Source organism: Bradysia coprophila (genome assembly GCF_014529535.1).
Source record: "Bradysia coprophila strain Holo2 chromosome X unlocalized genomic scaffold, BU_Bcop_v1 contig_26, whole genome shotgun sequence".
Classification (NCBI taxonomy): Eukaryota; Metazoa; Arthropoda; class Insecta; order Diptera; family Sciaridae; genus Bradysia; species Bradysia coprophila.
Window position 1 is genome coordinate 5065206 of NW_023503313.1, and position 27104 is coordinate 5092309.

Genomic DNA, 27104 nt, shown 5'->3' on the forward strand with positions numbered 1-27104 from the left:
AAACTGTTAGCGAAAAATCTGGTTTTCGGGTAAATTTCCTTGCATAATTAAGAATTATGTTTGCACATTACAGTTGATTTGATAAACATTTCCAATAACTATTTCAACGTTGTTGTTGTTGTTGTTGTTGGGAGACTCGTTTCTCGCTTAATGAACCGAATGGGTCACTGAATGTAATTGTGATAAAATTGCGATTTTTTTTTATTTATTCGGCAGAATGCGCTTACCATTTTCCATGCTTATTAGCGAATGTTAAGCCTATATAAACACGGCCACTGAGTGCTTAACGAGTCTTTAACGACCGCTTAACGAGCGCAATTTTTTGAAAGTGTACACATTAAGAGTACAAAACAGTAAATTCAACTGAATTTTGATGTCAGGAACATTGGTCGGACGTGCTCTGTCATGGCTCCTAACCAATTTCCAGTTTTAACTTAATTTCACTGAATCAGTTAAGCACATAGTAGACGCTATAGCCAACTTCAGCCCCGTACGAATCCGAATACCTACACTATTTACTAACGTAACACACATATCCATCAAACTCATCCCTCTAAACAGGCCACCTGTTTTGACCCAATCGTCCGATTTTTTTTTTAAGTTTCTAGCCAAACCCACAAAATTTTGATGTTTTTTTTTAGAAAAAAATCGGGTGGGAACAGACAGACAATTTGTTTTGTGGGCTACAATAGGTCATAGCACGACAACACAATTCAAATAGCCACAAAATATGTGAATGTCTAAATAAAAGTAAAATGCAAAGTTTAGGAACGCAAAATTGAAATAAAATTAATTAAATGCTTAAGTTAAATAAACATAACGTCACTCAACGTAAACGTATTTCATTCTAAGCCGTGGAAAGCAGCAAAACAGATTTGAAACCAATCTCAATTGGCCTGGGTGCTTATTTCGTATTTAGATTCACCGAGAAAGGCTAAAAAGAAAGTCCAAGTAATATATCTGTTCGCCCCCGCAATAATAACTACCGCTGTCAATTTCGATATTATTCTCTCTTTTTTTGCTTAGTTTTGTGCGGTGCAATTTTTCCAGAAACATCTGTTAGCGAGAGAGCTTTTGCACATCATTTGGTTTATTGGTAAAAACAACGATTCAGCGGATCTATTTCTAAAGAAAAGTTACATTTTAACTATAAACGAAGTAAAAGATTTTATTTCTTATAAAAAACGAGGCGATACTTTCGTCAGAAGAAATGACAATTTTTTCATTAATATTATGGCGATTACAACTGCATTAAGAGTGATATCGCCAAAACTTCAGGTGATTTTTTTAACTTTGGAAACAAGCGGAAGTTGGGCCCTCAGAAAGAAGGAAAAAATCTACATTTTGGCACCAACTTTTTTTTCAAGACTTCTGTAGGCTTGCAGCCCAAAAGTACTGGGTTCATTTATATGTGTAACGATAGTGGGTGAGGCCAGCTACAACACCCCATACTCAGTTCCGTGGTACATCGAAGCTGCAGAGACGGCGGACTCTCCGAACATTCACTATATTTCTAGTCATAACTCTAGTGGATCAACTAGCACCAAGCGGTGCGTATACTCTACCTGTAGGTCTTTTCAAGGCCGACAATCGTACAACATTACAACCCTTTAAAATAATTTTTTCTTGAGTTATTGCCGAAAAACTGTTTTCGGTACCCTCTGGCATGTCTTCACTTTTGAGCGCTTTTCACAGAAAACAAATTTTTTTAAGAAAAAGTGAAAGACACGTGTTTCCTAGAATTGAAAGACGAATCCAACGAGCTATCACTCAATAAAATCGGAGATCGCTTGTTTCCCAATCACCTGAAGATTTGGCGATATCACTCTTAATTGCTTAAACCACCAGATAGTGAGAACGAAATATCCCACGGTGTGCCTTAACCAACTTTAAATGGAAGTGTCGCACCACATCGGATTTTTTTTGCTAATTCAATAGGGGGAGGTAGACTGGTTACAAAAATAGCAACAATAAGAAAAACGGCTGGGAGAATTTTTTTTGCGACCACTTTGAAGTCATTTTTCCATACATTTTCATGTATTTTATGAAAATGACAAAAATGTTTTTTTCGCCAAAATACGCATTCACAATTTTTATCATTAAAAAACATTATTTTTAGCAAAAAATTCTTCTACAGTATGCCTCTAAACACTGAGATTTCGTTTATACACCCAATTTATTTTTCATGTCCAGCAGAATTTGATATATCCAAATAGCTGTATAAACGAAATCTCAATGTTTAGATGCATACTGTAGAAGAATTTTTTGCTAAAAATAATGTTTTTTAATGATAAAAATTGTGAATGCGTATTTTGGCGAAAAAAACATTTTTGTCATTTTCATAAAATACATGAAAATGTATGGAAAAATGACTTCAAAGTGGTCGCAAAAAAAATTCTCCCAGCCGTTTTTCTTATTATTGCTATTTTTGTAACCAGTCTACCTCCCCCTATTGAATTAGCAAAAAAAATCCGATGTGGTGCGACACTTCCATTTAAAGTTGGTTCCCTATGTACCCGGGTGGTATACCTGTCATACCACTGGTGATCCTGCTGGATCCTGGTGGGATCCTGCAGGATCTTGCTCAATTAGGCTGGATCCCATGCGTAGAAAAAAGTGAGCACAGTTTTCAAAGGGTTTTAAGGCACACCGTGATCCATGAATGCAATGAAATTGCATCGGTCAGCTCATATGCTCTATATCAATGAGATGTTACGGTCAGTAAACAATTTTATTTAATGGTTAATACAATTCTCACAGAATGCAGATTCATATTTTTTCTTCTTCTCGCTTTTAACTAAAACTGCTTTTATTTAATGTTATAAAACGTAAACCGTAGATTCATTTTTTTTTTACTGAAGCAAAATATTTTTTTTAATTTCCTTATTATTGAAGCTGGTCTCTCATTTTTATTATTTTCGGCTTGATAAAAATCGCATAACGGAAGTATAGCAAAGAAATTTCATTAAAAAACATAACAATAAATGCATATACACTCGTATGGATCGGGTAAAATGCATTTTAAACTATTATATTGTAACTTGAACTTTGAACAATTACATATATTTAATGTTTAAATATGTTTTCCTTTGTTATAAAATTTATTTACAATTTTTTTTTCTCTTTACTTTTTGTTTTCGACTTAATTGCAAACATGATATTTGAAATTGTTCTCATTTCACGAAAAATGGAAATGGCTCACTTTTTTTAACAATGAAGGGCAACGAGAAATGATGGAAGGGGAATAAAGAAGACTGTTAGGCGAAAACACCGTATCGCATTTTAAGCGCTTTCGAGAGCTTTAAGCTTTTTTTTGTATTCCACTGAAATACTCCACATTTTCGTTGTTGGCATCCAAAAGAAGTTTTTCAAGCTCTCCGAAGCACACAAACACTTTGTTTTAGCTTAACATGGCAGAAGAGAGTATAGATTGGCATATCCAACTAGAAATTGTACAAAGATTCAATGTAAGATATAAAGTTGATTAAAGAACATCGGAGCATTTAAGTCGAATTCGGAGTTAGTACACCATCAATGCTCGTACAAATCGTGATACAACAAGTTCTCATCTCTTGATGTACTAACTTTCATGTGTACGTCCCCAACTCTTACAGGATTCGGAATGGTAATGTTGATATAACAGGCTTTAATTCATCGTTCCAGTTGTTATATCAAGATTCGAGGACTCGAATCTTGATATCACAAGATTATCATGAACATGAATTCTAATATATCAACATTCAAGTTTCATTCAGGGCCCATTTTTGGAAAATTGATTTTATGAATTTCCTACAGTCAGCGACTTTTGAATGAATGATTATGTGAATTTTGGTTCAGCTGTTTTTAGTTGATCCACTCATAAAGAAGTACCCCACGCCATTAAATCTTTAAACGCCATCACAAGCATGTATTAACACATTTGTTTTTGTGACTGGATCAGCTGAAAAATAGCTGAAACAAAATGCGTCAGTCATTTGAAAGTCGCCGACTGTAGAATATCTGAGAAAATTTAGAACAAATGTATCAGAATTTTCGTTACCAGTATGCTCCAAGCTCGTCAGTCTTGATTTGTTCTAAAATTCATCAGCTGGTGGATTTTGATGTAAGAATCTTATTTGAGAAATTCAAGAAAAATATTTCATACATTTCGGAATTTATCTTTCCGTTCTGCTGTCATCCCTACTAAATTCGCAGCCAATTTTCATAATTTCATTGAATTTTTCTATGCGAACAGCAAACCGGTCACCGTGATTTATCTGTAGCATAATAACGAATATCTGTTGCTCATGTTAAAATACAGGTAAATCAATTCATAAATCGATAAAATATCTTGGAAAATTTTGATTCGATTGAATAGTTTGTTTTCGTATGTACAACCGAAACATATTTTTGTTGATAAATATTTTGTATAGGCAAATAAAGTATACGAAAATCGGTATACGAAAAAAAAGAGTCAGTCGTCGTATCTTAATGAACATTGACCTATGGCAAATTTCCGATGCACTAGTACCAATTATGAATTTTTATGGGAAACATTTTCAGAGAAAATCTCTCATGCATAAAACGTTATTAACAAGTAATTTATTGCTATTTACAAGTATATTTACAACGTTTAGTATAAACAGTGTATGAGTCTACAAGATATTCTGTGTTTTATTTTCTTTCAATTTTTTTTATTATTATTCCTCTCGTTGCATTTCAAAGAACTTATAAATTTGTAAATTGCCTCGCATTGAAATAGAAAATGAGTCTGAGCAATAAAAAGACCTAAAAACCAATTTTGAGTTGAAAAGCGGATTTTTACCGGCTGCCACAATATAAAACATTACAGTACCATCATTCCGTTGCGTTGTTATAAATTGATTATGTTCGAATGATTATCAAATTTTTGGTTACGTCCTCAGCCATGCGAACAAACACTAAAATGATACCCTAAAGGGAGCATAATAAACAGAACGCTAAGCATACAGAGATGGTAATTTCCATTATGATATAATCGGCAATATATCCACATTAAACCAACAGCAACATCATCATCATCATTATGCACCTGCGTTCATCTTTGGTGTTGTGTTAATAATTTTTAGGTAAGCCTTATAAATCGGAATATATGTAGCTCGGATGCATTCTTACCGACCGAAAAAAATATACTTTTTTGATGGGAATACATAGAAACCTTTCAAGCGTAAAAAACTCTATCTTCGGATAATTTATTGCTATTCGCTAGTAGTAAATTTGCAATGAATAATTACTGAACTTTCAATAGTTTTTGTGTGCTATGTATAACGTACACGAGAGGGTAACAGAAAAAAAAACGAAAGAGGAACGAAGGTGTGACTAAATTTGATGAATTAACGTGTGAAATCAGAACACGACCATCAACAGAGACCTGTAACGTCTATTGCAATATGTGTTTTCGCATGCATATATTTATGCCTTATTTCAATTTTTCCTCCATTGCAAAAAACAAAATTGAGAGAAAAATGCGACAATGATCAGCATAGATGTCGTTCATATAATTCACAAAAAAAACAACAACAACACAACCCGAAGCTGGTAACAACATCATGTGTAGTACATATTATGAATCCGTCGCTGTTATAAAACATGCATAAAATTATTGCTACTTAATTGATGCAATCAGTCAAACGACATTTCAAATATAATGTTTAGGCAGTGTCATTTAAATTATCAGCATTTCAAAATGCAATTGCCACAAATGCAGGTATTTCAGAAATGATCAGATCATGTCCATTCATGTGTCAGTTTAATTAAGATATTCATTTAATTTTGTTCACCTGTTAGCAGTCTTATTTGGTTTGTTTGTCTAGCTGCGTATGATGAAAACTAGCTTTAGTTTAACTAAATATATAGGCTCTGGTCATTCGCCATTATGTTGTTAATATAATGATAATGTGCACAGATCATCTTTTAAACGTTTAATTACTGCGATGCTCAAGGTCTAGAACGTTTTGTTTTGCTCTACGTACAGGCAATAAATCATTGAGTTTCTAGTCACACCGACAACTTCAATGCATTTAAATATAAAATCATGTCTACGAACTGAATCATTAATTGTCAACAATACGGTTAGTTCATTTGTAATCATAGGCGAATGGTGATAATCTCTGGCTAATGTGGTCTTATATAGCAAAGTGTATGTTAAAATGAATGAAGTAATAGATTTTCAATTCAATTTCCATTTATTATGTTTCCAACATCGAGAGCAGCTTTCCTAATACAAATGTTTGGCGATATACAGGTTTTGTTATGATACAAATATAGTACATTACTGTACCAGTGAAGTAATTTGATATCTCGTATCTCGTGAGTAAAAGTATCCGAGGGCAAAGAAAAGTTCATCGTATCCAAGAGAAATGTTGTTTAATGCAAGAAAGTCGGATCAACCAGAAGAAATTGCGGAAATGTTTGCTGATTTCTTCGAAGGACTGTATGATAATGACGAACTTTCAGTCGTATTCGACGAAGTGTATGGAGAAGAATCTGATGACGTATGGGATGTTGATTTAACGATGTCCGATATCGGCAAAGCTATCCGTGAATTAGATGCCAAAAGTGGTGCTGGTCCTGATGATATTTCGCCGATCTTCATAAAGAGCTGTGTGGATGGCTTAGTGTGGCCATTGTGGATATTGCATCGAAAACAAATGGAACTGGGAAATATCTCATCAAAACTGAAAATTTCAAAAATGGTTCCTGTGTATAATGACGTGAAAAACTACCGCATTACCGCAATCAGTTCGATTGTATTGAAAATCTACGAGAGAGCAATTCAACCAAAGCTTTTAGGAGGCATCAGTCCCTATATCACGAACGCTCAACATGGCTTCAGACCGAGATACGAATTTACTCAACCTGTCAGTAGCAGCACACGGCGCATTTTCCAAGAAACAACAGCTCGACGTTTATTATGGTGATTTCGAAAATGCATTCGACAAAGTCTGGCATCGGAAGTTGATAAAAAAGATGAAATTGTTTCGTATTGGAAAGAAAACAGCGAGATGGCTATTCGAATTGGTTCACAATCGGAAGTTCACAGTCGAAAATTGGTAACACCACTTCCAGAACATATGCAGCAACGTCAGGGGTCCCAGCAGGAAGTGTTATCGGTCCAACGTTGTTCCTGATTTTCATAAACGACATTGTGGAATGTGTCCAGTACTCACTTCCGCTGTTGTTTGCGGACGATATAAAATTGGCATTGGAAATAGGTTCGACGGCTGATTCAAGACTTTTTCAAACCGACATCAATAATGTCCTGAGTTGGAGCAAAAGCAACAGGCTTCCATTTAATTTGGGTAAATGCGAAGTTATCACCATTGCACGAATAAACGATCCATTCTACGTCACGTATTTCATGGGCGATCACGTCATCGAACGAAAGCAAGAAGTTCGAGATATTGGAATCCCAGTCGACCCACAGTTTTCACTCATTGCGCATATGGAACGGTGTATAACCAGGGCTAGACAATCAATGGGATACATTAAAACAATTTCGAAAGGACAATTTGGTACGAGTGCGTTGGTGGTTCTGTACAAATCATACGTTCGGTCAAAGTTAGAGTTTGCATCGGTGATCTGGGATCCTTATCAACAGAACTACAGTGATGATATCGAATCAGTGCAAAAACAGTTTGTTATGCATCCGCTTGGAGACACGAATCGTATTCCACCTTTTCGACTGGCACCGTACACAGGGCGATGCGAGAAACTTGGGTTGCAAAAGTTATCAATTCGAAGGAAAATTACAACAGCAGTGATGGCGTATGATTTGTTTCACAAAAGAATAAATGATTCGAATATTGAAGCGAGACTAATCAGAAGGACACAGCATCACTTGTTGCGAAATGATAGGCCTCTAGCTGAAGCGATTTATGGAAACAACTATGGACACAATCAACGAAATTGGCGAAAATCATCAGATCGGTAAACGAATTCAGTGATATATTGTGGATGGACAGGAGTGATTTTAAGGCGGAATTAAAACGAAGACTTAAAGAAAATAGAATTGTTGATCAGTGAAAGTTTTGAATATTTGATTCTTATGATTAACGTAACTGAATGTGATATTTTGTGACTGATACTTTTGGCTTAAGATTTTACTTTTATGTATCTTGTATGCAGCCAATTTTTTGGCGGTGAATAAATAAATTAAATTATCTCGTATCTCGTGAGTAAAAGTATCCGAGGGCTTCAGCCCGAGGTACTTTTACTCATCGTGATACGAGATATCAAATTATTTCACGTGTAAAGTATGGCGTTTTACTTTACGAGCGAGGGAAAGGGTCTTCACTAGTGAGGGAATGGCCATATTACCTCACTATTAAAGTAAAATGTTTTATTTACTAACAAAACAAGAACACTGATAGAGCGATTTTTCATCTGTTATCATCATAAGCGAATGGCGATGAGCTCCAATCGTCGTGGTGTTTATATAGCATATGAGTGTATGTTGAAATACACGATGTATTAGATTTTGTAGAAATAAAAACAAAAATTTATTTCATATTCTAATGTCATTCTGACATTCAAAATAAAATCCATTAAACCATCTTGGTCCATCTAAGCTGAAGAGAATCTGCTTTAGAGTCTCGTTGCTTGATACTTTTTCGGATTGTTAGTGTGACAATTTCAATCTGAAACCGTTTAATTGCACATTCAAAAACATAAATCAAAATTAATAACCGATAAAATGCACACAAAAAACCAGTTGCTAATTTACTAAAATCTTACACATTTTATGGAATGGCACAAAAGATTTATGTAAAGCAATTCGAATAATTAGTTTTTCCCGTAGTGCTTCATATAGTTCAAATATCTGTAATAAACTACTGAAACTATTAACATTAATTCGAGGTCTGTGCAAATAAACATTTCACTGAGGAAATTGTTTCAAAATAAGACTGACAAATATGTAAATTATTAGACACAATAATAAATGAGTAATACCAAAGTGTGGTTGTCTAAATGCGATTTTTTTTTCTTTCTTTCTGTTTTTTTTTTTTTGATAAACCTCTCCATAAATAAATCCTTTCTGTATATCTGTGTACAACATTCATGAATCATGATAGTAAGCAAAATTTATAACATGAACTGAACATAATGGGTCCGTGTTTCTTGTTTTTTAACAACAAATATAATTTCCATGTTTTACATCACGTATCCTCTGAAAGAAAACGGAGTCCGAAAAATATGAAATGTGTGGCGTTTTCTTCTCGTTGTTTTTTTTTATTATTATCTTGGACCCGTGACTCGAAAAGGTTCTCAATTTAAGAAATTTATTTATTTATTTATAACATCTACTAAAAAAATTACCTTTTCGAACTCGACATTACATTTTTAACATTACTCTGAAGAGACGAGGAACAGAAATGAAAAAAAAAATGAATTCAACATAAATAACAGGATAAAAAAACATGATTGAAGAATCAGAGAGTATTAAAAATAATGATACCATTATGTATATATAACAGAAGTAATGCGCTTGTTACTTTACATTTTTATAAGTAACCACGAAGAAGTGGTATGCAAGCCAGCATATCGCGTCGATTTAATTCTTTAATATTTTTAAGACATGAATATTCAAAACAGCCGATTATTAAAAAAATTTGACGGCACAGGGTAAAAATTAAATTTGTTCAACTGACATTTTTCATTTGTTTCGGTTTATTCCACCAAGTAAAAAATAATCAGTTTACGGGCGTTCTGTGCTCGACCTATAAACATCAATACCATGAACAAAAAAAAAAAACGTTCGGAGTATATATGCTTACAAATTAAATTGAAATATTTAAATACGTAATGAGCTGGCGTGAATAATATGCACACACTTCTTGTTGACAATTAAAGTTTAAATGTTATATGATTCGCATTAATTTTATTAATTTGATTTTCGGACACTTTATACTTGAGGTTGGTTGGATTTTTTTGTGTGCGTAGTAAACGGTAGATGTACGGTTGGTTTCATATTCCGGTTTAATAAATTAAAAAAAGTTTTTTTTTTGGTTAATATTGCTTCCAATATCAGCAAGATGAGCGAATTGTAAGCAGAATAAAAAAAATCTTATTTTAAGTTTATTTCCTATAGAAAATTATGCGTGGCGGAACATATATTCGACCCAGACATGGGTTTATTAGGTATGGGTGAATGCAATAATCATTCATTTTAAATTGGACATTTAATTTATTTTTTTCGGTGCTTTATTTATTGCTAAGTGTTAATTAGACTTTCAGTCACTTTTTAAAATGAAAATCATATTTCTGCTAAAGATAAAAAATTTCGGTGTCGAATGTCAGTATGTGTGTGCATTTCATACAATTTACCTTTTGTATCATCAGTCCTTTCTTCCATTGAAATTATATTAATTGATTTATTGGCTTTAATTCATTTTGTAATTTGAGTTTTTTTTTCACTTCTTCATACTCGGATCAGATTGTGATCTATATTTTTATTGGAAAATAAATAATTTAAAATGGAAAATTATTTACGGAACGTAAAATATTAACAAGATGGGTAAATAAATTCGCGCCGAATTACAGTTATTGGGATGACACTTTTTAATATGCTTTAAAAAAAAATGTGAAAACAATGTCACATTGGGCCAGGTGCAAGTTTTATATTATTATTTGCTTCAACAAGAGAAGCAACTGTTATCTGTAAGAGCTCATAATCTTAATTTACATTAACGAACTAAATTACTGCACGAGTGCTAAAAAATTTACAATGGGCCATAAATATCAAACTGCAAATTGTTTTACGGCATGTTTCCGAAAATCATCTATTCCGAGATCATCCGAGATCATCTATTTCTTTTTTGTGAAAACCTTATCCTGTCTTCCTGAAAATGTCCTATTTTACAAATTCCCCTATCATTTCCAAAAAAATTTTTTTTCGGAAATTTAATTGTGAGTAAAGGTCGGAAAATTTTGAGGGAAAATCGGAAAATTTTATGAAAAAATCGGAAAATTTTAAAGAAAATTTAGGATAAATAGAGAAGAAAATTGAAAACAAAAAAATCCATCTTAAGAACACATTTTTCAACCCAAGTCTTATTATTACACGTATTGATGTGGCATAGGTTTGAAACCGTTGGCCTTATGATGGACACAGTGTCCTAGAACGCAGGCGACACTGGTCAATTAGGCACATATTCAAGTTTAATGAGTTTTATTGGAGCATTGGAAGGACACACGTTTTTAAACAATAAATCGTTCAAAACCTAATTTCTAATTTCAAAAATTTCTACTTATTAAACGGAATGAATTTTCGCATACATTTACCATCTTAATACAATCGTAATAAATCGAATGTTAAATGACCCGTTCGGTGGTTTATACAGGGTTCACTTACGTATTATGGTATTTCAGCCTTAATAAGACCCACACATAAAATCTCCTCGGTTTTCTATTTCTTTCTTTTTCCAGTTATTAAAATGTAAAATATCCGTGGACTCATTTAAAAACTGTTTCGGAGACGAAAATCATAAAAAAACAGGTCCAGGTCTGAAAAAGCAGTCGACTTATCATTTTAGGTACTTTACCGGTTATACAGCCGTTGAATGCGGTGTATTTGATGTAAATTTGTTTTTGTTATTTAGCAATTGTTAAATTACTATACATGCAAATTAATAAAAGAGATTTTTTACGAAGAAAAAAAAAATTATTACATCAAATGCACAATGGAACACTCGGAACGTTTTTCAGTTTAATTAAAGATAATTCAATTATCATAGAAATTAGAAAATATTTGGACAGCAATGAAGCGACGAATGGATTATAATTTACCCACAACATGTATCTTGGTTTATTTTAAGTAATCACTTAGGAACGAGTTAAATGAATCACAACGATGGACATACAAATAAAAATTTTCATTTGATTTCACTTGTGTAGTCGTATTTGACTCTTGGAAGTGAGAGTTTTGTCCTTACTGTATTATTTTGTCATCTGTGAAGAGAAACTAAATTTTCTCAGCTCAGGAAAAAAAGGGTTTTCTCACAGAGAGCATGAAAAAACATTCGTTGCATTTTTTGAGAAAAGCGTTGTGTGCAACTCGGTGTATTATTGCATTTATCACTTAGGGCCATAAATAGCAATCACAGATTATTCAAAATTAGTTCCGCTGCATAAACATTAGTGTTTCATAAACTTTGAAGTACCTGGATTGTAACTGTTTTGGCTACCAAATAGAATACAAATAAAAAAATGTAGTCACGGGTAGCGTTGGGGAGTGATGACAAAGGCTCATGTCGTGACTTCATTTTGCACCATTTCTCTAGTATTCTCTACGTAATTTAAAAGCTGAATGAACAATTCAACAAATTAGTACGGCACGCCCCAGCCCCATTGACATGATGACAATATGATTGGATTGAAAATACATGACCGAAAACGTTAAATGCATAAAAAAGGTTTGTCACACCATTCGACATTCGACGTTCGAAATTGAAGATCAACGATGTGCTATAAATTATAGCTTATAATGTGCCTACCTCGCGATTTAAGAACTACTTCCAACAGAATATCTGTCTCGTCTCTTTATCATACGACAACTTGAGTAATTTTCAATGGATTTCCAAAAACGCTTTTATTCGATGAGGACTGAAATCATTCTTCTTCTTCTTCTTCTTTTTCAGCCTGTTTCTATCCACTGCTGGATGTAGGCCTCTCCAACTTCTTTCCATTTCGTACGATCCATTGCCATTTGCTGCCAGTTTGTACCTGCAATATTCTTAATTCCGTTTGTCCATCTCTCTGGTGGTCTACCTATAGCTCGTCTTTTATATGGTCGCCAGTTCATGATCTTTTTGGTCCAACGTTCGTCTGTCCTTCTTGCAATATGTCCCGCCCAGCTCCATTTCAGAGATGCTATTCTTTCCATGACATCAACGACCCTGGTTTGTTGTCGAATCCATTGATTCGTCATTCTGTCTCTGAGTGTTATTCCAAGCATAATCCGTTCCATGGCTCTTTGTGTCACTCTCAATTTATCTTCGGATGCTTTCGTTAAAGTTAACGTTTCCGCTCCATAAGTGAGCACTGGAAGGACACAAGTGTCGAAAACTTTGCGTTTCAGACTATTATTCATTTTGCTTTTGAAAATGAGTCTTAGTTTTCCGAACGCTGCCCATGCAAGACCAATCCTACGTCTTATTTCTGCAGTTTGGTTGTCCAGACCTAACTTCAGCTTATGTCCTAGATATACGTAGCTGTCGACTCGTTCAATGACAGTGTCACCAATTTTGATTTCTCTATCGTCCCCGATGTTGGTCATGACTTTGGTTTTCGATAAGTTCATCTTGAGGCCAACTTTGTTTGCCTCTTCACTTAACTGTTGTAGCACAAGCTGAGCCTGACCTAGATTCGCTGCTATCGGTACAATGTCATCAGCGAAGCGGAGATTGCTCAGGTACTCTCCATTTATCTTTATTCCCATTTTACTCCAGTTTAACTTCTTAAAAATACTCTGCAGAATCGCCGTGAATAATTTCGGTGAAATGGTGTCACCCTGCCTTACACCTCGGCCAATTCTGAATTTCTCCGTGCTCTTATGAAGTTTTATACATGAAGTAGCATTTTTGTACACATATCGAATTGTGTTGGAGTACCTTGAGTCTACTCTACATTCGTCTAATGCGTCCAATATCGACCATGTTTCCACTGAATCGAAAGCTTTTTCGAAGTCTATGAATCATTAGTGTTAGGGTAGTTAATGGGAAATGCATAATATGTTGGGTGTCGATTAGAGGTGTGCGCCGGTCAACTTTTGTTCGGCGGCGGCTGTACACATTTTTCAGAGTATCGGCGGCGGCGTGAATCGACTGAAGTTTTTTTTTCGGCGGCTGCGCATTTCGGCGCAAAAATCGGCGCTATATGGCGAATTGTTATTACTTTTCGGAAAAGTTTTTTCGCTTCACTCTAGATTTATAATATTTCATTTAAAGACCAGTGCTGAATTTCTTGTTTTGATAAAAAGCGGTCCAAGACATTCTCAATGAAACTAATACCTCAGAAACCATTTTTTTATCGGAGTGACTATTCGACACCGGTGTCGAATAGACAAGCAACACAGTGCATGCTATTTGACACTGGTGTCGAATAGCCAAACAACACAGTGCATGCTATTTGACACTGGTGTCGAATAGCCAAACAACACAGTGCATGCTATTTGACACCGGTGTGGAATAGCTAAACAACACAGTGTATGCTATTCGACACCATCACATAGTCATTTATTTGGACGAAATGGTTAAAATTCCTATTAAATGGAAATTCAAATATTGGATAAAGGTTGATGTGAATAGGCAGTGGTTTCCGCCGTTTTGGTATTTCGTATAAGAAGGCTAAGAAGTGTAAACTAACGTATCGCGTGCGCCATGAATTTTGAATACAGTAACCGTAATCGAAAGATTTGGTGACAGGACATAGGACATTGTATATTATTAACACCCAGGAGCACGTTATTAGTGCCTTGTGGACGTAGTTACGGGACCAGGGCCATATTGATACTGGCTAAGACGTTTATAACACCCACAGGGATAATTAAACGTTTCTGGGTTTTTATCAACACTGGGAAGGTGACATTAGCACCCTCTGGCTGTTATTAACGGCCGAACACCGAAAAATTTACCGTCGAGGATGCTATTATCAGCCTGAGTGAAATCGACGTGGACATTAAGTCTCGTCACCAAGATTTTACGTGCTTGGTTAAGTAAGTGAGTCATGATATTACACGTTCGAATGTGTGCAAGAGTATATATCAGAGTGTGAGTGTTTATTGTTTATGTATCGAGTAAGCGCAGCGAACGAGTGGAATAACACTCACACGAGGATATATACGAGCGCACACATTCAGACACGTGTATTGTACGACTCACTTGCTTCACCAAGAACGTAACACATTTTATCGCAGTTGGCGAGAGGTAGTTGAAAACATCAAAATTGAATTTGCAAGTATATGACTTCGTTGCGTACTTGGTAGCGACCTAGATTCATGTGCTATCGAGTCCCGGTTGGGACAATTTTTATTTCAAAATGAATTTCTACTTTACGGTCACTATTCGCAGTGACGGTAAAAACTTTACCATCACTGTTTCAGCTACAGCAGTGACAAAAATTGACTCTTACCACAGGTGTGGTATCATACACTGCGAACACAACTTACCGATGGCCTTAAAAACAAAAGATGCCGATTCAAAGTGATAACCAAATCCAAATCACTAGCAAAATTATTACATAACGTGGGAAATTTGTATATCTTCGAGGGGAGGGCTGTATCCCAAGCCGAAGTCTAGATTAGCCAGGCAACACAGTTGATGCTATTCGACACCCACCTTTGGGAGCCAGAAATAAATTTCGCGCGCGCGAAATTTATTTCTGGCTCCCAAAGGTGGGCGTCGAATAGCATCAACTGTGTTGCCTGGCTAATCGACACCAGTGTCAAATAGCATCTACTGTGTTGTGTGGCTATTCGTCACCGGTGTCAAATAGCATGCATTGTGTTGTTTAGCTATTCGACACCGGTGTCAAATAGCATGCACTGTGTTGTTTGTCTATTCGCATCCGGTGTCGAATAGCCATACAACACAGTGCATGCTATTCGACACCGGTGCCGAATAGCATCGGCCTTTTTTTATTCATCTTGTTGTTACTCAAATTTCAAATAGCTGTTGCCAGAAAAATTGGACATTCAAACGGAAAAATAAGTAATTGACTTTCTATTGTACTTTATAAAGAAGACCACCAATGTTCCACTAATTTTAAGTTCTCAAAATCCAAAACGTGCATAAAGTATCTGAGAAAGTCGGGATTTTCCAATCAGCCGAAACTCAAACTTATTTTGGCAGATTTTTCGAAATCTGCACTAGTTTCATTTTTATCAACGTATACGAGCGCAGCGAAGGAGCTGACTTTACAGACGAGTCCATTTTTCACTAGATACCATCACTTATACAGATTTTTTCGAATCATTAGTCAAATATTAGTTGTCTGCCATGCGTTCTCATTTTGTACAATATGTTGGTTTTCCTCACTCAATTCTGTAATGTTTTTTTGATACAAATTTATTTTTTCTTGTACTTGAAACTAATTCATTCCCAATTACCTCTACTTTGCGCCGAAAAATGAGCAAAAAATAAACCGGCGGCGCAGCGGCGGCGCAGTGTTTTATTTTTACCGGCGGCGGCGCAATCGACTGAACAATTTAAAATATGGCGGCTGACTTTTTACTGAAATTTTCGGCTGCTATCGGCGCGACTGGCGCCGGCGCTCACCTCTAGTGTCGATGATAGGAAAAAATAAGTTTCAGCGTGAGGGTAGTAATTCAGACGAGTTGAATTTTTATTCAAGAGGTGATTAGGAAATGCGCACTCTTTGCAGTGTCTTTTAGCAGACAAGGAGACTTAAGCGTTCCCTTGTTTTAAAATTTAGGAATAATAAAATAGAAGAAATGAACAATTTATGGCAAAGCGAGACAAAGAACTGCTTTGAACAAGACCCGTCTGTGATACTTTGGTTACAATTACAAAAATCTATTGAGAAAATCCGTCAGTTAAGGGACCTGGCACACCCAAAAAGATAGGTCTGATTTTTCGGTAAATTTGAATTTTATATGCATCGATTACAACCACCAAAGGCATTCATAAATTCTTCAATCAATAAATTTGTCACTGTAAATTTGTATTGACACATATTTTTCAGCTGCATAACTTAACGAAAAAGAAGTGACTCGAATTTAGCATATTACAAGAATCAATTTCAGCATAACATTTTGTTTCTCCGATTATTATTCTTAAATGGAGTTAGTTAACATAACTTTATTTTTTGGAAGTGAAAAGAAAAATGTAAAAAATAAATTTCCATTGAACAAAAACAAAGACATTTCGGATTGTTTCTTTTTTATTATTATTTTCTTCTTCTGTAAATAATAAAGAAAACATTCTCTTTTTTCGATCTTTCATGATCAATAAAAATAATTTTACAGAAAAAAAAACTGACAAAAATTACAATTTAAAATACATGTTACATTATTGCGACTATGTCAGAGCCTTGTTTCTCTGCTCACATTATTATAACCTCTGGTGTAACCTCTCATCCTGACATTATTATTGTTCATTTTGCTTGGCTTTGGTTCTTATTGCGGTGAATTGTTAATATTACATGGGTCTTAACGAAAAAAAAAAAAACGACGACGAGGTATTTTCGGATAGGCAGAAGAACAGTTCTTATATAATATACGGTGTGTATATTAGTGTTACATGTGTACAAAATTTATTTTTATCATGTCGAATGTAACTTCCTATATAATATGATGCGAAGCTAAAGAATTTGTGCAGAAAATGTATTTATTACGTTTTTTTCATTTCTTCGCTCTTTTTTTGCGCTTCTTTGTTGTTGTTGTTGTTGCGTTGAGTCATATTATGCATTTTGCATACTTCTTCGTACGTACAATGTTAATGGTGAAGCTTTTGTGGCATTATTTGTGTATGATGTAACGAAGGATTATGACATGGTATGAATTATTTTAAGTGCATAGACTGTCTCGGAAGATTCGTTCGTTTTGGTTGCCTTCTTGAGAATTCATATTTTCTGGTATTATTTGGACGTGATCGCATTATCGATTCTTAATATGAAATGATTTTTGATAGAACTTACGAACGAGAATGTAGACCTCTTGTTTGAACGATTTGTCAAATGTATTCAAAGATTACTAAATTTTCCCTCATCGTTCTTCACAGCTATAATATCGGTTTTTATGATGGCGTCGTTATATGCGACTGAAGTTTTATTCAAAAATTTACCAATTGACTTCACAATTCATAACATTCTATCTGTCGTACTAAGTTTGCCAGTCCACTCGAATGGACACAACGGTATTATCAGCGTATCTCATACATCACATAAATGAAATCCCTGATAGGGTACACAAATTTCGAACATACTCCTAGTCATAGCCAGAAAACTATATATATTTAAAAAACGGGTAGTATGACAATAGCTTCAAGAAATGATGTTAAAATAGAATATGCAAATTGCGGGAGAAAAGCCCAGAAATCCAGTGTGATCTGTTATAGAAAACTAGAACCAAAATAAGCGAAAGAAATCCTTGAATACTCTCATATGCCAAAACGTATGTTAAGATTGTTGAAGTAAAAGATTTTCTATCAAGCACTAAGCGACACTTAAAACAAAAAACTTAACAGATTTAATTAATATCAGGAATTCATCATTGCGACACGTTTGTTATGTGAAATAGTATATTACTTTCGAGGTTCCAAGTTTTGTATTTGATAAGTGGGGTGTTATAGCTCGACCCGAAGGGGAGGGCTGTATTCCCCACTTGTCAAATACACAGCTTGGAGCCTCGTAAGTACAAGGCTTTACGTGAAATGAAAATGAAACATGCCGTAACACGTAAAAAGTTTTAAATGCTACATGCGTCTAAAACCGTACTTTTCATGTTTTAAGCACAACTTTCAAAGCCCGCAGCATGTAAAACCCATTACATACTTTGGGATAAAATATGAAAATTCTCGTTTTCGTGTGTTTATTGACCTCGGCCTCCCCTCAGATCAACAAAATTCACACAAAAACTCTACTTTTTATCCCCAGTCATGTAAAGTGGAACGATGTACGGCTTCGCATATTTTGTGCAAAACAGCACAGCTTCCGGTATGCAAGCGAAAAATCTAATTCATTTATAGAACGATTTGTATCAATAAATATTCAAGACAACTAATTCCCAGAGACCAATTATTTAAGAAACAAAAAAAAATTAACCCTCGGGGCAACGGCATTAAATTTATTGATCACACAACACATGGTGTTGCCTGATGATGTAAAACCGTTCACTCATATTAAATTTTAATTATTTTGCATAAAAATACTTTTTTTTCGATCATAATATGTGTGTGAAGACAACCAGTCGCACATCTTTCTTTGAACAATTTTTTTTTTGCTGCCAGACGGAGAAAATTCTTAAAATTTACTACTTCATGCCTGTAATGTTATAATATCGTTAATTGTCCGTGGTAAATCTACGTTTATTACTAATCATAATCACCAATAAAACAAAACAATACTTCTTGAGCAACAACAGCAACAACGAACGAAAAAAGCACATGCGAGTGTGTTGAAGAGGAAAAAACAAATTGAATCGTGAGCACTATCCGATAAAAAAAGTGAAATCATTTTTTTCCTCTCTATTGAAGGCGTCATAGCAACGATCAACTTTGTGCTCTGTAAAAAAAAAAGTTATACGTTTAGCCATAAAATCCAGAGTTTATAGTTTAATGAACATCAAAGGGGGCGTCACTAGGGTCAGAGTGCGAATAGAAGTCGCAATTTTTTTTTGCTTCAAACGAAATTTCTTTTTATAAAAAGAAAAAAAGAAAAAGCGGTTGGTCTGTTCCTAAACGTTTGGCAAGCAACACTTCGTAACAATTTAAAAGTTTTGTAATTAAGAGTACCTGTTAGATCGGACTAAGTGCCCGAATATGGAAGAAGTGTCGGAATATCCCCATAGCTGCAGGTTTTGCTAATGTAGCTGACTTAGAAAAATTAGAAAAAAATGTACAGCTGTGCTTTAAAAACAAATCCATTGCTAAGTCAGCATTCAGCACTCGTGGATGTGCTTACATTTCTCAATCCCAATTCGTTGTTGAACTATTTTTAGGTGTCGGAGAGCAATCGAGATGTTATTTACACTCAATGTACTCCACCATTTGTAACTGCGACTATTTTTTTTTTTCAGGCACGCTACTGCGTCAACCTTCGGATATGACCAACATTGAGCCCGATCAAACGAATTGTACCTCCATCACTGAACCAATCCCTTCTTGAATTTATTTTAAACAATTTTTTAGATTCATTTGGTTGTTCATTGATACAAGATTGCCCCATCAATCCTACACTTAACTGCACGCCAATTGTGAATTTCAATATTTTTTTCCATTTCGGTTTCGGAAAACGTATTCGTGCTTGTGTTCATAGCTCTTTTATGTTATATATGTTGCACTGGAGCATACAAACAAAAACGAAATCATTCTGAATGATGAAGTACTTGAAATCCAATCATCTTCTTAGCCGAACAACGAAATGGAAAAAAATCCACACAGCAAATTTAATGGTAATTATAGGTTAAAATGTTCTGGTTACACATAATGTATCTCATTTATGCACATATCTAATTTTCTGTCTGTTTTCCATATTTGATTTATAATTCAACAATCATAACTACCATTCACACATTGCAGACAGTAAAATACAACAGAGGTCCTTGCACCGTAATACACTCAGTTTTACACACATTAGGCCTTAGATGATGGTATAAATATACATTTATGATATGCTATGTGGAGAAGATTTATTCTCTTTGAAATTTCTTTACGGCGGTATAGATACATATTCGAAGTAGTAATTACATTAAAATAAAGAAGAAAAAAAAGTATCTCTCTTGATGCCCTTATATAAAAAATGCAAATGCCTCGATGACTAAGAAACTCTATCCATACCATATCTTACTCACATAATACCAACAACAACAACAACAACAAGAACAACGAAAAAAAAGAAGAAGAATATTTTCACTTACACTATCTTCTTCAACAACCATGAATTAAATCGATCGTGTGGAAACAATTTTCGGCTGCAAATTTGATTCAACCAGCCTACGATACCATCATGAAACAAATATTTTTCGTTGTGGTCAAAGAAGTTTTTTTTTTTATTGTTGTTTAAGCCGCAGTCATTATATTACATGTTATCATGTTATATGCATCGAATATTTTGACGGAGAATTTAGGTTTATATTATTAAAGTCTGTGGCTAAGAAGCTAACGAAAGACAGAAAAAAAAATTACTTGGAAAAGGGATGAAGTAACACCGTGCTCTTTTTGTCAAACAGCAATTTTCAGCAGAGGATGCACAATTCTTTATCTTATGTCTTTGGTCTTATTCGTGGTAGATCAGAAAATTCACCGAAATTTTGATTCAAATACAGCGGTCAGCAGCTCATCATAAGATTTTGGTTTAAATTTTTCCCTAATCTATAAACGAGTTGAAAGCAATGTCCTTTAGATAGAGTTCGTAAATGCAAAGTATAATCAAATAGATCAATCCAATTCAACTGAAAATTGGGTTTTAGTATTCATACAGAAAACTCATTAATCTGGTTAAAATGACTTCGTCACATGCGAGAGCAAGGGTCAGAATTCGTAACAATCTCTCTGAAACCTTTGCAGACTTGGAAGGACTTAGACAACATTGTTCTTGAGAAGGTGTTACGAGACCTAGATTAAATTGGACGGAATGTTGACATCGTTATAGTAAACTTCACAAACATTGAGGAAAAGGTCTTAAGGTCAGTGAAAACAAGGCATCAGAACAGTCGGAGCGTTTGCTGCGACTTAGCCCCGTACAACCCGTAATCCTATTTCGTCCGCAACCATAATACGTCCGTAGCCCTAATAAGCCCGGAACCCTAATACATCCACAACCCTCTAATGCGTCTGTTACCAAAATGCAAGTCAAGTTGGGCATTGTCAAATTTACTGAAACTGTTCATTTTTAAAATTGATCATAGCGCAATTACGAAAGCCCGTACGAAGTACCTTTCAAATAAAACCAACAATTTACGACATTATTTTAGAAACCCAAAATTTTTTGCCAACTTTCCATTGGGTATTCAATTACCTCCCAAATGAAACAAAAACTAGCAAAATCGGTTGAGATTTACTCGATTTATGTGCAAAAAGCACTTAGGGCCGAGTAGCGGCCTTAGTCCAAGGGCCCAAATTTGAAACTTTTTTTGCCATCATTCTATTCGGCATTCAATTATCTCTCAAATGAAACAAAAACTAGCAAAATCGGATGAGATTTACTCGATTTATGTGCAAAAAACACTTAGGGCCGAGTAGCGGCCTTAGTCCAAGGGCCCAAATTTGAAACTTTTTTCGCCACGTTCTTTTCGGTATTCAACTACCTTCCATAAAAAACTAAATCTAGCAAAATCGGATGAGATTTACTCGATTTATGTGCAAAAAACACTTAGGGCCGAGGAACGACCTTTGAGCCTTCCCAACAAGCCCACGTTGCATCTTACCCAAAAACAATGTTCAGCAACTTTGTTCTACTCGTCAATACCTTTCATTTGATATATCACAAGCAGCTATTGCGTGCGTATTTCGGTAGATATCGTCGAAAGACTGAAAAACACCTATAGGGCCCTAGCTCTGGAGGGGCCGACCCTACCATGCCCATTTTCGAACTTGACCTTACTTTTGTCGATACCAATCGGGGAAAAAAAGAATTTTGAAAAAAGGTTGTGATTTACTCAAGCTAGAGGGCTCACGGACGGACATTTTTTTTATTGCGGATTCGTCATCTATGAACATAACCAAATGCTTTGCCCTTACTGTCTGCTTCCAATTCGACGTGTTACAAACGGCATATTAATCTTATAAGCCCCCAGTACTTCGTACGGGGCTAAAAAGCCCAAGTACATGGCGGTAAATGGATCAGACTTCGAGACTGTTGATAGCTTTATTTACAATGGGTCAACTGGTCAACAGTAGTAACAGCATCGAAGAGGAAATACGTAGAAGGGTAACGATTAGTAACAGGAGTCACTACAGTCTTCAAAAACTCTTTCCATCAAAAACACTCAACCTTAGCCTTAAGTGTGAACTTAACTACCAGTTGTGACGTATGGATTGGATAGGAAGCTTGGTGCATGATAAAACGAGAAGAACAGACGCTCCTTCGCACTGTATTTCAGTAACCGTGGAAGGCAATTGGTGAAGAAAATTCAACCATGATCTTTACCAGCTTTACAAGGAGCGAGATATAATCAATTTCATCAAAATTAACCGACTAAGATGACAAAGAATGGACGAGGAGCGTGTGCCTAAGAAGTTGCTAAATAGAAATGATGGTAGTCGCAAACCATGTAGACCAAACCCTAGGTGGAAGGATGCGATCGAGTCAGATCTGAAAGTACTAGGAGTGAGCGATTGCAGAATGTTGGCGCGGAATAGGTCCGATTGAAGAAATATGCTGGAGGATGGTAAAACTAATAGTAGGTTCTAGTGCCCAACTGAGTAGTAGGTAAGTATTCCCTCAGATACAATATCTCAGATACTAATCACTTGTATTACTGACATAATCCCAGTAGACTCTAAATTAAAATATCGACCAAATCGATGAGTTCAATCTTACGAAAAGAAATATTTATTCTGTCGGTTGTCTGAATCTGCACGATGAAAGAGAAACGTATTCTTCGATGTTTTCACGCAACTAAACACCACCTGTCTAATTATTTTCTGTACTTACGAATATATAAAATCATTAAAGGTAATTATAAAGTTACTGAGCTCTTTTTTTAAAAGTTATTACCGACATATGAAACGAGTCCCTTTGGCATAAACAAAAAATAAAAATTTAACTGTGGATTTCATTTCGTTTATACTTCTGTATTTCATGATTTCAATTATTTCTTTTCTTTTCTTAAGAAAAAGATTATAACTTTTGTTTTATGCGTACGGCCAATAACTAAGCAGAATTTTTATTTGGCTTTTGATGTACAAAACGTATTGGGTTCGGTTTCGAACCAACAGATTTCTTCTGAACATTTTAAGAAGGAGACATGTCGATGAGTTTTTGATTTGGTAATTTTAGAAGAAGAAGAATTTTTCACGGGTAAAATATTAGATTAAATTCTTCAGCGAGGAAAAAGTGAAATTCAACATGTTTCTAATTTGGGAGTTTTTTTTTTGTTTGTAAATGATTCCACAAGAATTTCGTTGATCAAATGAAAATCTTGAATTTTGGTTAGGCACGCGCTAGGAGCAAGGATGAAACACCAAAATAATAAATCTCGATTTTCATTCTTACGGAATTTTGAGAACATATTTTCTATTTTGGTGATTTATTTGAGCTTTTGATTTTTCCATGTAAAAAGCTAAGTTCTCAAAAAAAACCAGCAAACCACAAAGAGAAAATGTGTCGGGTTTCAAAATTCTGTGCGTGCAAATAAATGTTTTGTGGAATCATCTACAAATCACAACAACTCCCTGTATTCGATTTTGTCAGAGTTTAAGTTGTTTGAATGAACAGGTTGGAACATAGTACAAAAATTTACTTATTCGCCGAATGAAAAGCTAGAGAACTGAAGGAAACTGTGGCAGTCGAAACCAATATCGGTTAAAAATTAAAAAAATAATTTCTTAGCACAGTTTTAAGAAAATTAGAACGTCCGCTTTTTGTGCATTTCATTGGAGAAAAAATAATTTTGTTCTCTAAATCGAACTACAACGAAAAAACTCGAAGAGAGTTTCAAATCCACAAACAGTAGTGGTTACTGTTCTTTCCCTTTCATCCATAATTAATGAATTAAAACTATTATGTTTTCGTCGTTAAAACGTTCGTAAATATCGTTATAGCTGAGTACCGGAATGAGGCGACTACCTGACGAGTTAGAACAAACCGTAAAAGACTTGATGGTCAAGGACTGGTGTATGAAACATGTAGGGCATAAATTTATTGAAAATTTTTAAACCATTTTTTACAGAAACACAGGTTCATCAGTGTATCCCGGCATGTTTCAATGAACTATGTCAAAAATGGGTCCATTTCGATCCTTTTCGGTTTAACCAACTTGCCTTACATGTGCACATACATTTGGAAAATAGGACAATCAAGCTTAGCGGTGGTGGTAGAAATTTTCCTAGGCTTGTTTGACTGTTTTAAGAAGTACTCAACTGAATCGAAACACATGCTATAAATCCTTGTCAGTGTTCATCATTAGAATTTCGTTTTTCTTTAATCTTACAATGAATCCCCGAATTAATTAACCAACTCAACGAGTTTGTTCTTATTGAGCTTATCGATGATCTACTATAAAAAGCTACGACAAAACAAGGGTTATTGTCCGGGCTAACCTGACCTTTTACAGCGAAATGCTTAAATCATAACTATAATGAAGTAATAGATTTCAAAAATAGATAGATTGAAACTGAAATTGATATCAAGTAACAGACTCGTACTGTACTGGTAAAACGTTGAATGAATTTTTCAAAGAAATTAAACGAAAAAGTATAAGCTCTCAGCAAACACCATGATTTTCTATTCTTTTTTGAGACTGAAGATCTTATGTAGATCTTTGTGTTATAGTTCAAAATCTATCCAGTTAATCAAAGGCATTTTACGCTTTTGGTCTTTATTCGAGACTGACTTTAAACGATTGAGCAGAGAAATTAGTTTTTCACCAGAGCTTTCTTGATTGTATGGACTTGATGAAAATGCTTCGACTATCCATTCAACAGTTTGGGCTAGGTAATTTTATGGCTGTGACGGGTTTAATTTGACAACTGCAAAATCAGCAGCATTTTGCAATAACCATGTTTAAAGACATTTTTTTTAAATGGAAGAAACTTGGTTATTACAAAATGGTGTCCAAATATGCTTCTGGAACTGAAGTTATTTCCAATCAGTAATTCCTGAGACCCCCTGGAATGATCATTTTTAACATTATTCTTCCTTAAATGCCTGTATCGCCCAACGAGATTCGACTGACTTCGATCGAATCGAATTTAGAATAGAGATATTTTCCTACCACTTCAAACGAATCACGAAAAAAAACCCCGATCGCATCGAACTATGAATACGTGACATAAATGCAAAACTAAATGCAAAACTAAATGCAAAACTAAATTTTAAACTCTACTACTACAGCGATAATTAATGTTTGAGAAAAAAATGTTTTTTTATCTGAACCATTTATTCAGCTTCAATTATGTAATTTAATATGCGCGCACAATTAAATTCACAGCATAACAACAAATGAGAGAAGAAAAAAAAAACGTTTCATTCCAATAGGTTTCGCTTATTAATATTATTATACACCAGCGAGACGTTTGCTATCAAAAACAAATTTTTAAGATAATAAATATGTCAATATAAACTCGATATTAAATAATATAAACAATCGTTAAATTAAAAAAGAAAGACGAAAAAAAAACTCAACTGAATCGAGGTGGTAATATGTACCTAGTCAACAACAATATTGCGTTCCAATTCAATAGATAAAGGTCTCTCGCTCACATACAAAAGGATTGGAATATTGAAATATTTTATAAGTTCATATAGACCGCGATATTATGTAAATTCATAAACAAAAATAATTGTCAGCGTATTTTACAAATAGTTCGAGTCCAGACAGGCTAATATCTATTACACTTTAACAACAAAAACCAATATACTTATTATCTAAATAATGTTGATACTTTGTATCCGTAAATGGACATTATTATAGAAAATTACATAAATTTTTTTTATTTTCGCCGACAAAATTATTGTTATTATTCTTCGTTTTGAATATTATATACACATACATTACCCACCATATTATAGTTGAACTATAATCCATTTATGCAAAAATACGGCCATCGTATATAATGTTACATACTCGATCGTTATAAACAATAACATTACATCTCATTATTATTCAGAAGATGCTCAAACCGAAACAGTTTTGGTAACACTTTTCTACACACTTTGCATTTCCATGCACACACAATTTTCAGTGTCTTCACACAATTGGAACTTAAGCAAAAATCGAATAATAATAAAAAAAATCCAAACAAACAACAAACGCAAGAATAAATAAAGTGAACAAAAAAAAAGTATAATTCGCCACACTCTGTTATTATAACAAGATTTTGCTCAAATATATATAAAACAGCTTGCCATACTATACCCGTTGATAGTATGAATATTATGAATGAAAACTCATATTATATTCCGAAAATGGTTCTGTTGTAATTTAACACTTTATGGTGACAATCGAATACAATTGAATGTTGTGCAAAAATGATGGTGTGTGCAATGGGTTTAATTGGAAAAAATAATCAATTTTTTTTTAATGTTTGAATCTATACTGCAAAATAATATGACTTAAAACCGCACTAAATCACTAGCTGCAACCAAATAAAACACCACCAAACATAAACAATTAACATAGATTCAAAATATCGAGCGAGAAAATTGTAGAAATATTAAAATCAAAACCGCAGACAGAATACTATATG

The 27104-nt window shown here is 34.6% G+C and overlaps 1 protein-coding gene across 2 annotated transcripts in view; it reads right to left on the reverse strand.

The window, feature by feature from the left end:
• The window catches only part of LOC119069158 (ras-related and estrogen-regulated growth inhibitor-like protein), a 53964-nt gene extending 27350 nt beyond the window's left edge, over positions 1-26614 (reverse strand). For both annotated transcript variants that reach the window (XM_037173062.1, XM_037173064.1), the window contains exon 1: positions 26418-26614. The gene's annotated coding sequence lies outside the window, so the exon portion shown is untranslated. The remainder of the gene's footprint in view (positions 1-26417) is intronic.
• Between the last annotated feature and the right edge of the window lie 490 nt (positions 26615-27104).